Raw genomic sequence first — 13779 nt, forward strand, 5'->3', positions numbered from 1 at the left:
CAATAATTTCTTAAAAGTTTAATCATGCGTTCACTAAAATAGAAAAAATTAAATTTTCTTTTAAAATGCAGAGGTACATTATTATGATACTTTGAAAGATAACTTAAAAGTAAATATATTCTGTCAATATCTCAGTGTGATTTTTAACTCTCATAGATCATGTATGAATATTTGAAACAATGCAAATATGTATTATATGGGAGTTCTAAAAGAAGCAAGTTTTTTATACTTGATTTAAAATTTTTTCAATTAGCTTTAGTTTGTAAAAATTAAAATGAGTCAAACTTTAAATACAGCAAAACAATATTCATTATTTCAGACAAAAGTAAAGGTATGATTATCAGGCAGAAAACACTCCTACCTGAAATTTGAAAAAAGATATTAATCTAATAAGCCATATTGTAGCATATTTTTAGAAACAGTCTTTTGAGAATTTTTCTTTTTTCATGTTTTAATGGTTATCTCTTAATCTTTTAAATTTATGAGAGGATTTATTATTTTATCAGAAAATGACCAATCATATTAAGACTTTTCTCAATCCACTTCCATAGTACTCATCACTTCAACTGTGAATGTTTATTGTGATATAGTTAAGACTATGTAATAGAAGGATTTGAAACAATGGACATGCATCTTACTGCCATGAGAAAAATTTTAATACATGTGACATTTCTATTTGCCTATCCTGTAGAATGAGAATGGATTATTAAGTTGAGCTCAGCATGTGATCATGAAATGATAGAGATTTTGATATAAACACCACAGTGTTGTTTTATTGCTAAAATTTTTATTTGCTAGTGTGAACAAGAATTCACAAATTCTAGAGAGACTGATTGACTGATGCTGCTTGAATGATTTCTAAGAGTTGGAATGTTCCAGAACCAGAGCCTGCTTAAACTTTATCTTCATTATCTTTAGCCTACTAAGTAACCATTTCTTGCTACCATGTCTATCTGACCATACATCCTGCTTCTAGCTAGACCGAAGATCCTGAACACAGATAAAACCTTTCCAATATATTCATTTAATAGGACCCCAATTTCCCACCAACTAAAAGGCTAATGGGCATCAGATGACATCTGAGGGCCATAGGTAAGATCTTTTATTATTGCACAATTTAATGAATCTGCAACAATATTTTTAAATTGCTTTAATTTGTAATTTTTCTCATTCTGTTAACTATGAAATTTTATGAAACTGCTTTTATAATGAGAAATAGATTTGAAGCAACCTAAACCAGTATTTCTAGGCTATTGTCACATAAATTTGGCTTCAGTACAAACTATGTTGCATCTCCTATGAGCTAAGAACCATGTTTTGCACTAAGATTAATTTTATTTTGGGATTGTAAATTCATTCATTTTTTATTGACTTTATATTCCACACATCTATTGAAGGTATTAATTACGGAGAATAATATCCAAACAATCTATTTCATACACCTAAGCCTTACATCTGTTTCTCTGATTCATTATCTAAATTACTTTTATCAATATTTTGAGCTGAATATTAAACTACTATATTTTAATTCTTCCTAATTGAGTGATAGAAACATTTTTGTTGTGAATCTTTTATCAGGTTGGTCTTATCATAAAGAAGTTTGATATCAGGAATTATTCAGTAAAACATATTACTTTAGATTAGATAACTTTAAATATTCTTTTGGTTCAATTATAGTTTGGGAAAAGTTGTTTTAATTTTGTAATTGTCTTTAAGTGTGATTTTCTTCAATTTTGATACCATAAGAAACATGGTTTTACTTAGTGTGCTTTAGAATATATTTTAGTTCTCAATTGGATTGATGACACATGTTTTTATTTTTAACACTTGAGAGGCTGAGACAGGAAAATCACTGAGTTAGAGACCAGCATGGTCTACAGAATGAGTTCCAGAACATGTAGGGAAACACAGAGAAGCTGTCTTGAAATAAAGTAAGTAAGTAAGTAAGTAAGTAACCAAGTAGGTAAGTAAGTAAGTAAGTAAGTAAGTAAGTAAGTAAGTAAGTAAGTAAAGAAGCAAGCAAGAAAATATAGTGAAGTTCTCTTTTGTTTACATTTATTTTTATTTGTTCACTTTATATCCTAATTGTAGCCTCCTCCTACTTTGGCTTCTGATTTCACCCTCCCTTCCTCAGGCACTCCCTCATCCACTAGCCTTCAGAAATGGAAACCCTCCTACCCTAACATCTGATTTCAGCCTATCAAGTCTCATATGGACTGCCTATATCTTCTCTGTGGCCTGGCAAGTCTTTGCCATCAGGAGTAAGTGATCACTGCACAGGGACAAGGGTCCATGTCTAAAGAAGTCCCTACTCCCCATATTATGTGACCCACAAGGAGACTGTGCTACTTATCTACTACATCTAAGCAGACAGTATAGGTCCACATCATGTGGCCCTTGTTTGATGCATAAGTCTCTGTAGCATCCCCCTCCTCTGCCCAGGTTTGTTGGCTCTATTGGCCTCCTTGAGGAGCTCCTGGCCCCTCCAGGTCCCCTTATTCCTCAATTCTTCCATAAGATTTCCTGAGTTCCACCAGAGTTTGGCTGTCTATCTCAGCATCTGCTTGGGTAGAGTCACTCAGCATTAAAGGCTAGGGTCACAACAAAAAATATAAGTTCTCTGTTGTTATGGGAGATTTTGTCTATGCAGCTGTGGAGAGGCCATCATCTGTAGGCTTAGACTTTTTTCAAAATACGTACTTTATTTAGTGTTCTTAAATGCATCTATCTCCCTTCCAACCTACTTACCAGAGACAGGAGAGAAGGAAGGTTAATAGGGGCAGTGATGTGGACCTTTTTAGACATGGTTTCTTAGTTCAATTGCACTCTGCATTGTCAGTATACTACCAGTCTCATCAAATAGCAAACCCCAAACAGCAACACAAATCAGTAGCAGTGGCACAATCCAGTAGAAACAGCAAAACTCCACTGAATCACAAGAAGTCAGCAAACTCAGATGGAATGTCATGAGAAGTTCTCTGGAGCATTTCTCTCTGTGAAATAAAGTATAGAAAAACAAAGACCAGGGAAGCCATGTGCACCATTGCAAAATGTAGCAATGCCAAAAGTGTTCTCATTGTCTATAGGATACTATTTATATTCTCTTCTCAAAGTCCACCATGGATGTTTTCAGCTGGCCAAAATTATGCCCCTCACATGAGATAGCTTCCAGCAAATTATCACGTGACACAATTAAGGTTTAAAAGAAACCAGAAACTTCCACTTCAGTCATCCATGTTGGTGATAAATTTGTGGTGCAACTGCTTTGGAGTCACCAATACTCTTGCTAGCAATCTTCATCCTTGCTTTATAAGAAAGCCCGATATGCTCTTTCATTCCCTACAATGATCTTTTCTGGACTTCCACATTGACATTGGGGTCTTCATGAAGTCTGCAAAATAACAAAATCAAAGACAAGTTTCGAGAGTACAATGGTATTCCTCTTGCTATGTGAGTATGTATTGTCAAATATTCCTCTTACTGTGTGGATATATATTGTCAAATATTTTCAGAAACTACACTATCTGAAGGTGGAGTTTCTACAAAGGAAATATTGACATGTCTGTTCCCATGTGGTATGTAGTGGTATAACTTTTAAAAATGATAGCAGTAATAGCGTCCATTCAAATTATAGTAACATATGTCACTAGTTAGAGCCAGAAAAACATGTTTCCTTTGTGGAGGGGTGAGGAACCCTATTGTGTCAGCCTTTTGTGTGGTAGAGAATGGCACTTCTGCTTGAAAAGTATTGTCCATTGAGCTAATGAATATGGATATATTTTGAGAATAGCCAAAGGTCTTGGGTAGATATTACTGTCCCTAAGACTAGCATAACAGTGCAAAGGGTATTGGCAGTCAGCAATAGAGATTGCCTAAATACTGTTATGTGTAAAAAGAAATGTATCAACAGCAAGATGGCTTCTAGTGAAGAGTTAGTGTGTATAAGAGAGAAAACACCTTTTTTTTTTTTTTACTCCATGAAAGGACTGGATTTAAAAAAGTGTACAGCATGAGGCTAGTGAGAGGGCTCAGTGTCAAAAGGCACAATCACACATGTCTGAAGACCTGAGGTAGATCTCTGTATTTCATAAAGTGACGGGAGAAAACTCTATGCCAGAAGTGGTCCTCTGCCCTCTGTATGCTTACACTTACACACACATATGATGAAAGAAACATAATAAATAAATAAACAAATAGTTTCAATAAAGTATGTAGTTACATTTAGCCATAAAGCAAGAAATTATGTCATTTTTCAGGGAAAATGGGTGCAAGTTTATTTCATCATTTTAAGTGAATTATGTCAGACTCATAAAAACAAGTGTCTGATATTTTCCCTTGTTTATGGTTCCTAGACTTTATATAGGTGCATAAAATGATGCATATATTTAAAGATATAGTTAAGATAGAGAGATAAAAATATATGGCATGAAAATATTATGAGAGAATCTGAAGAAATAAATGAAAAGGAGACAGACAAAAAAGATAGAGTGGTGGATATATGTTGTCAAGTACTTGGTATACTTTGCTTCAAATCATCTTTATGTAACACATCATTGCCTAATGTGGTGGATTAAATGATAAATGTACATCTTCATAGTCTCTGGAATTTTAATACTTGACCCCCAGTTAATGAAATTGTTTGGGGAAAATTAAGATGTATTGCCTTGGCAAAGGAAGCATGTCATTACGACAATCTTTGAGGATCCAAATGTATATCAGCCCCATCCACATGACTTCATTCAAGGTAAGTGATTTCCAACCTAGAAGACCAACCCAGAGGCACATCCATTCTTCTGTCTCAAACTGTTCTGTGAACATCTGACATGATATTATCAAAGGAAATGCATATGTCCAGATCTCATTGTAAAAAAATACAATACAAAAAATCAAAGCAGTCTCTTGTTTCAAAAACCTACTAGTTCTGAAAAAAAATGTTTGTCAGTGAGATTTACTTAAATGGATTCCAGGACACAAGATCTAAAAGAACATTCATTACTTTGTCAAGGAATCAAAGAGTTTAAAGAAGTCACAAAGAAGCAGCTCAATGAAATTAATGATAAAGTAACTTAAGGAGAATAAGCATCTAAGTGATATTTTAAAAAACACATACATAAGGCTTACTAAAATTAAAAAGAAAATCCAGAATTGAGAATGGAATTCAATAAAAATATAAAAATATCAAATGGTACTGAAGCTGAAATAAAGATATAATTGAAAAACCAAATAACCCAAGACTTCTAACATTTTAAAGAAATGAAACACATTCAACATGTGAAAAAACATGATTATTTCTGTCACTATTCTGTCATTCAGTAGTTTAGATGTGACCTTTCTCTCTTTTCAATAGCAGAAGGCAATGGCCCCTTTCTTGTATAAGTAATGACATCCCACGCTGTGGAGAGATAAGGCATGAAATTTGGGCAGAACAGACTTATTTTTATAAAACAATAAACATTAACTTCCAATCATGATAATTTTTCTGAAAATTCACTCATTCAGCAGTGAAGAAGTAGAAAAATTGTCAAAATATATAAAGTATCTTTTTTTACAACATAAAAAATATACATTAGAAGATCCATCCCTGTAAAACAAAAAACAAATATTAAACTTGTTACCCTGTAATCATCTAGACTTTTTCCCACTTAACTCTTTCTCCAGCATCATATGCGAATACAGGAAATCTGTTATGATAGATTTTCATTCAGGCAGATATTAGAGTTAGGAGAGGCAGAAGTACATAGACTCTGTGGACAGTGTTTGAGACTGAGAGACATGTATAGGTAAAGAGCTCCAAAAATGTGTGTGCTACAAACAGAACTCATGTTCTCTAGAAGTGCAGCAAGCTCTGTAAACCAGAGAATCATCTTTCCATCCCCTTTATTTATTTGTTTCTTGTAATCAACCTACATTATCCTGTATCATTTCTTGTATGCCCACCATTCTCTCTCCACTTGTCATCTCACCATTCTCATCACAAATACTATATTATACAGAATTCACATAAAAATATTCCAACACAGTTGATATTATCTATTGATTCAGTCAAAAAGTTATTATAATGAGAAAACAATTTATGAAGTATCCATTATTTGATAAGAAATATAAGTTGTTTAATATAGCCTTTGCTGACACATCATACACTGCCTTTGAAATATTTTCTTATTAAAAATAAGATAATGATATTTGAATATAAACAATTTTATAAAAAATTATGAAATAAAATATTTAATATCATTATACAGACCTTACATAGTAACAAAGTATATCTCTCAAATTATGTGTGTGACCACTTATTGTTTTGATGTATTTAAACTCTTACATATGCATCAAAATGCATGTATTATTTATGTAGCATTTATGAAAATAAAATTATATATATAATCTGTTTTCAAATTTCAAAATTATAGCTAAAATTTTTATTAAAGATGGTTTCTTTTGTGCTATTGAAGTATTTCTCACTTTTCATTCTTTTGTGCCAATATGTATTGTAAAATTAATTATATGATAATAAAGAATTTGGTTAGCCTGTCAAGCCACTTGACATATAAGCACACAATTATTATTTATTTAATCTAGTGATTAACATTGGGTTTTATACTATTTATAGTTCAGATAAGATATCAAATAAGATATAGTGATTTTTATCATGAAAGCAAAGATTTTTATTTTGAATTACTTGACTTATGTGGCCTAAGCAATGCATATTCCACTTTAAAAATGAAAAATTACTTATAGATTTGCTGTAATATTATGCCAAGTGCCTTATGTCTTTTAAAGTATCACAAATTTTTGTTGAGGATAAAATGTAACTCTGTAGAAATATAGAAGCTTTATATAAATACAAGATACAAAAGATGCATTTAAATTTTTCTTTACCTCATAATGAAGCAAATTTTATTGCTTTTGTTAGGTCTGACACAAGTTATTCATTCAATAGCAACAAGTGTGCACATCTGTATCTTTGCATACTAAAAATAGTTGTTCACAAAACAAAAGGTTGCTTAGAATACATAACCTCTTACTTGTTTAAATTATATGTTTCTGAGTGGAGTATTATGATCTTGTTTTCAAGTACATGTATGTGACTACCTAATTACAAAGCAGACATTTTAAACATAGTGTTTATTTCAAAGCATTGTATCTCAGAATAAAAGTGCATTATATGCAACACTCAGGAGGAAAAAGAGGCAGACCTGTTCTGAGGATTGAACATAATATGAATGCTGCATTCTGAAGACATTTGGTTGTGACCAAATTTAATTCCATTCAAACTAAATTCAAGTCTTTGGTTGTGAATATAAATAACGATTCATGACATACAATCTTTTCTGGAAACTTAATTTAACTAAAAATGATGAACATGACAGCAAATAGAATTAAGAAAGTATTGCCATTGTGTTAATGTCTTCCTTTTATTACGTCTTGGTCAGCTTTGTCAAATAGGAGATAAGCTCCAGTTGGGTGGCTTGACAGTCTGGGGAAGAACAGAAAGAAAAAAAGCATAAAAAGTATTGAGAAATTAACCGAAGGTCAGAAATTGAATAAAAAAAACAAGGCAATATAGCAGATGCCCAGGATGAGATGAATATGAGATGTGTTTTAGCAAGCATTGTGTTTATAATTCTTTCACCAGAAGTACTGTAGCATCAGATGATTTCAAGAGATGTCCCAGTTATTGTCTATGGAAATAGATTTTTCCAGGCTCCAAACTTATTTAACTTAATTGGAATTCTTAATAATGTTATTTAATGAATTTGCATGCTTATAACATCTTTTCTGTTTTTTAAACAAAAGCATTAAATAATAGTGTCATCACAGCATACCTTTTAGTTTTTAAATATTTTATTTTTCACAGATACATTTATATTATTACACACATATAAAATAAACTACATACAGCAAGAAGAACCACAAGAACTCAGGAACTATATTAATGTTACATTCATAGTGTTTTGGCTATTTGTGTTTGACAACTCTGTCTCTTGTTAAGTATAAAATTCTGAATGAGAATCAATATCTATCATATCTCATATCTATCAACTTAAAACATCTATATAGACCTAAAAATATCTTAAGCACTAAACAACTAAGTTTAATTGTAAAACTAAATTATCTGGTCTTTAACTCTATCAGACACTTGAGAAGGAATAAAATTAATTACCTGAGTAAAAAGGACTGGTTAATAGCTTCCGAAGTGAAAACAACAACAACAACAACAATAAAACAGAGAAAGTTTGCTGCCTGAACAGTCAGCCAAAACACTCTATAATGTCGGAGCATCATCTTCGGTCTTCTGGGCCAGTGTATCTGACATACATAGTTGTAAGACAGGAACTATTGAGAACTTGCTTACCCTGTCTTGGCAGAGTTTAGCCAGAGACACTGCCTGCATCAATGTTTGCCCATTTTTAAGGTGAATTCTGTCAGAGGAAAAATGGGGATATTTTCCCCAGTGGCTTGTTTACCACATTTGAAGCCATCTCCATGAAGAATTTCTATGATGCTCATCATCTTCTTTGAATTAGGTTGGGTGCTACCAGGAGATAACCTGTCTTAATGTCAGTGAATCTTTAAAATACTAAAAACATTTTTAAATGCCATATCTTGTACATATCTGATGTTTTTGAAAACCTTATCCAACTCTTTTACTTTATCTGTCTATAGAATCACATCTATTGGTTAAACATAGGATGTGTATTCTTATAATATAAATTGACTAAATTGACATGACCATGATTTTATTAACTAAATATTAACTTGCATATTCAATGTATTGTATTCTACTTGAATTTTATGGGTACAGTACCTCATATTGGAGTAGAAAAATATATAATATGTATGAAGAAGAATCTTAAATTTGAGTTCTATACCAATGTATCAGAATTAAACTTATTTTGCATCAATATACAAAATTATATACCAATGAATTAAAAATAACCTTGTGAGTAACAATGAAGGCCTTAAGTTGAGGAGTAGATTCAATAATCTACTTTTTTGTCTTTTCATCTCTATATATTTCTATATTCCTCCTTCTTTCTGTTTAACCCATATCTCCAAACCAAGAAAGAAAATTAAAGGAAAAGAGAAATATCCCTGAGTCCCACCTCATTTTCTCTCTGAATAAAACCAATAGTAACTTATAATCAACTCTCAATGAAAATAAACATCTATAGCCCAAGAAAGCAACCGAAACCCTACCCAACCCCCTTAAGTGAAATGGGACGCCATTCTCTTAAAGTTCCTGGGCTCATGTGGGTCAAAAATACCTTTGTTGGAGGCCAAATATAACTGGGGAAAATGGTTAAACAAGCTAGGAATAACATTTGTGTTCCAGTTTCTAAATGTTGAGAAATGCCAAGGTTAAAAGAAGTCACGTGTCAGACAGTCTGAAATGTTGGACCAATTGAGATTGGAAGCATTCTTTGAAGCTGTCCTTATGAGGAATAGCAATTGAAGCACTTGGTGCTGGAACATGAAGGATGCAGGGTGTCAGCATCCAGCATTCTGAAAGGAATGAATTCTTTCAGGTCTGATCCAGAGTCAGTGTCTAGTTCTTTTGTTCAGAAAACATGTAATTTCTCACAAGCAATATACAGTCCTAAAATTATAAATGTATGAAGTGTGCTGGATGCACAGACTAATTAAGGCTAGTTCTCTGCTTTTTGTATGAGAACAAAGAAGACATCTGTAAATCTTCATTCATTCCATAAGAAGAATTTCATCTAACAATAAGTCACAAGGATTCTGTAACCTACGAGAAAAATTGTCTATGCATAGACATTCCTGTCTCAGCCAGTCTCAGAGTTGTTCCCATGTAGTGTGATTAGCAATATACTTTAACAGTTTGTTCTGTTCTTTGAATTCTTTATATTCCAATTGTAGCCCCCTCCCTAATCACCTCCCAATCTCACCCTCCCTCCCTCATCCCCTCTCTGTTCCTCCCCTAGTCCTCAGAAAGAGGATCTCTCCTTCCCTAATATCTGACCTTAGGCTATGAAGTCTCATCTGTACAACCTGTATCCTTTTCTTATGTGGCCTGGAAAGGCCGCTATGGCAGGTGCAGTGATTCACATTGCGCAGGGGTGGGGTGGGGGTGTGTGGCATGCAGAGTCCATGTCAGAAGTAGTCCCTACTTCCCATATTATGGGACCCATAAAGAGACTGTGCTGCTGTCTATCTACTACATCTGAGCAGAGTGTCTAGGTCCTTGCCAAGCATGGTCCTTGCTTGTTGCATCTGTCTCTGCAGCATCCCCATCCTCCACCCAGAATTTTTAAATATATATTTTACTTATTATAATTTATTTACATTACATTCTGATCGTTATTCCCTCCCTCTTACCTTCCCATTCCTTCCCACCCTCCCTTTTCTGCCTATTCTCCTCCATTACACCTCTGGTTTCATCAAGATAACATTCATCCCCTTCCTCTGTGTGCCCCATAGGCCATCTTGGTAAGGGGCAATGATCAAATTGTGGGCACCCGAGTGCATATCAGATGTTCACCTGCTATGAACATAGTTGAGCAAATGTCCTTGTTGTGTGGTAGAGCATCTTTCCAGTATATGCCCAGGAGTGGTATGGCTGAGTCTTGAGTTATAGTCATTCCCAATTTTCTGAGAAAGTGCCAGATTGATTTCCAATGTGGATGTACAAGTTTGCATTCCCACCAGCAATGGAGGAGTATTCCCCTTTCTACACACCTTCAGCAACATATGCTGTCACTTGAAATTTTGATCTTAGCCATTCTGAGAGGTATAAGATGGAATCTCAGAGTCCTTTGGATTTGCATTTCCCTACTGACTAGGAACATTGAGAATTCCTTTAAGTGTTTCTTGGCCATTCAACATTCCTCTGTTGAAAATTCTGTTGAGTGGAGAAGGAGATCCAACTTTCACACAAACTCTGGTGCCCCATATTTGAACATGTCCCTTGGATGGAGATGCCTGGTGGCACTCAGAGGAAAGATAATAGGTCACCAAGGAGAGACTTGATACCCTATGAGCATATACAGGGGGAGGAGGTCCCCCTCAGACACAGACATAGGGGAGGGGAGGGGAGTAGGGGGGAAGTGGGAGGAAGGGAGGAATGGGAGGATACATGGGATGGGCTAACAACTGAGATGTAATATGAATAAATTAATTTAAAAAAAGAAAATTCTGTTTAGGTTTGTGCTCCATTTTTAATAGGATTATTTTGTTTTGTGGTGTTTAATTTCTTGAGTTCTTTATATAGTTTGGATATTAGACATCAGTCAGATGTAGGGTCAGTGAAGACCTTTTCTCAGTCTGTAGGCTGCCCTTTTGTTGTATTTACAGTGTCCTTTGCCTTACAGTAGCTTTTCAGTTCCATGAGGTCCCATTTATTAATTGCAGATCTTAGAGCCTGAGCTATTGGTGTTCTGTTCAAGAAGTTGTCTCCTGTGCCAATGAGTTCTAGGCTTTTTCCTACTTTTTCTTCGAATGTATTTAGTGTGTCTGGTTTTATATTGAGGTCTTTAATCCACTTGGACTATTTTTTTGTACAGAATGATAAATATCGATCTATTTTCATTTTTCTACATGTAGACATCCAGTTATACTGGCACCATCTGTTGAAGACTGTCTCTTTTCAATTGTAAGCTTTTGGCTTCTTTGTCAAAAATCAAATGACCATAGGTGTGTGAGTTTATTTCTAGGTCTTCAATTCAATTCCATTAATCAACTGGCCTATTTCTGTGCTAGTACCACACAGGTTTTATTCCTGTTGTTCTACAGTACAACTTGAGAACAAGCATGAACATTCTCCTGAAATCTTTTATTGTATGCCAGGGGAGGCTTTGTACTTTTGCTCAGCTCAAACTGCTTTGGTTCCACAAACATAGGTCCTCTCAGGCCTTCTTCCTTCACTTCCTCCTTCTTCACAAAGACTTCTCCACAATCACCCTGGAACCTTATTGTTTTCGGCTTCTCGTGAACCAGATATGGATCTATGGTCACGGTCGCCTAGATATCCACCTGGCCTGGCTCTCTCAGTCAACCAGGTTCCTGACATGGTTTCTCGGAATGTGGCTGGCTATGAGCTCAATTCCCCTACCCGCCTCTCCTTGACCCTAATTGATGTAATTGATATCCTGCACAGCTGCAGCCAAGATTAATCGTTTCTCACCTCCTCACCCCCCTCCCTACATCCTGCCTTTAACGTATATAAGCAGCCTGAGAAAATACAATTTTGTCAGCTTGATCAGACTCCTTGACTTGCTGTCAATTCTTTGCATCTCTTGTCCCCCATTCTCTCCCTAGGGGTCCGAGGGTCTCAGTTGATTGTCTGGCGGGCCTGGAAAATTGTACAGAATCGTTTTAGCTATTCTGGGTTTTTCATTTATCCACATGAAGTTGAGAATTGATTTTTCAAGTTCTATAAAAAATTGTATAGGTATTTTGAAAAGGATTGCATTGAATCTGTAGACTGTTTTTGGTACGATAGCCATTTTCACTATGTTCCTTCTCCCAATCCATGAGTATGGGAGATATTTCCATTTTCTGATGTCTTCTTCAATTTTCTTCTTCAGAGACTTGAATTTTTTTCATATAATAAATTCACTTTGTTAGAGTTACAAAAAGATACTTTATATATTTGTGGCTATTGTAAAGAGTATTGTTTCCTAAATTCTTTCTCAGCCTGTTTCTCATTAGTATGGGAGGAAGGTTACTGACTTTTTCGAGTTTATTTTTTAATCCAGACACGTTGTTGAAGATGTTTATCAACTGTAGGAGTTCCTTGGTAGAATTTGGGGAGTCATTGATATATAATATCATATCGTCTGTGAATAGTGATAATTTGACTGTTTTCTTTCCTATTTGTATCCCCTTTAGTTGTCTTATTGCTATAGCTAGGACTTCAAGTACTTTATCTAAGAGATATGGAGAGAGTGGACAGCCTTTTAGTGTCTGTGATTTCAGTGGAATTGATTTAAGTTTCTCTCTATTTAGTTTGATGTTGCCTATAACCTTGCTGTATACTGCCTTTACTGTGTTTAGGTATGTTCCTTGTATTCCCAATCTCTCTAAGACTTTTAACGTGAATGGCTGTTGGATTTTGTCAAATTCCTTTTCAGTGTCAAAAGAGCTGATGATGTGTTTTTTTCCTTCTGATTACATTGATGGATTTCTGTATATTTATCCACTCCTGCATGCCTGAGATTTTAAGCTCATAAGTCCAGAAAACCTGCTGGTCCCAAGAAATCACTTTGGTAGTAGAGATGCTTCGTTCTAACTATATATGATATTCAACAAAAATTCTACATAACATTCTAATAAGCTATTGCTATGGGTCCAAGAATACATCTAATACTTGATTCCCATTAAATTTAAAAGAAAGCTAAAGGAATTTTCTAAATATATTCTTTCATGGATTTTACTGTTTAACCCTTATTATATGTTTTTGGATCATGTCAATAGGTTTCATTCCAGTAATGAAATATTTGTAAATTGAAATTCAATGCCATGCCTTTGCAAATGTGAAAATTGTACCCAATAGATAACCAAAATTGCAGCTTGATTTTTGAATACTATTTTTTTTTCTATAGGATGACAGGTAATGGAGAGAAGTGAAAAATTATATGCAAGAAGCAGTTTTTACTGCTAGTGAAAAATATTAATTATAGTTATAAGTTGAGTAAGAGTTACTATTGCCTGTGTAATATGGGTAGTGCCACTTTAAATATAATGTCCAAGATGAATGGTATACTGAAATGCATATGGATCAAATTCAGGGTTTAGTAACTGACTTTTGTAATGGTG

Source organism: Acomys minous, assembly GCF_964271855.1.
Source record: "Acomys minous genome assembly, chromosome: 7".
In the NCBI taxonomy this organism is placed as follows: Eukaryota; Metazoa; Chordata; class Mammalia; order Rodentia; family Muridae; genus Acomys; species Acomys minous.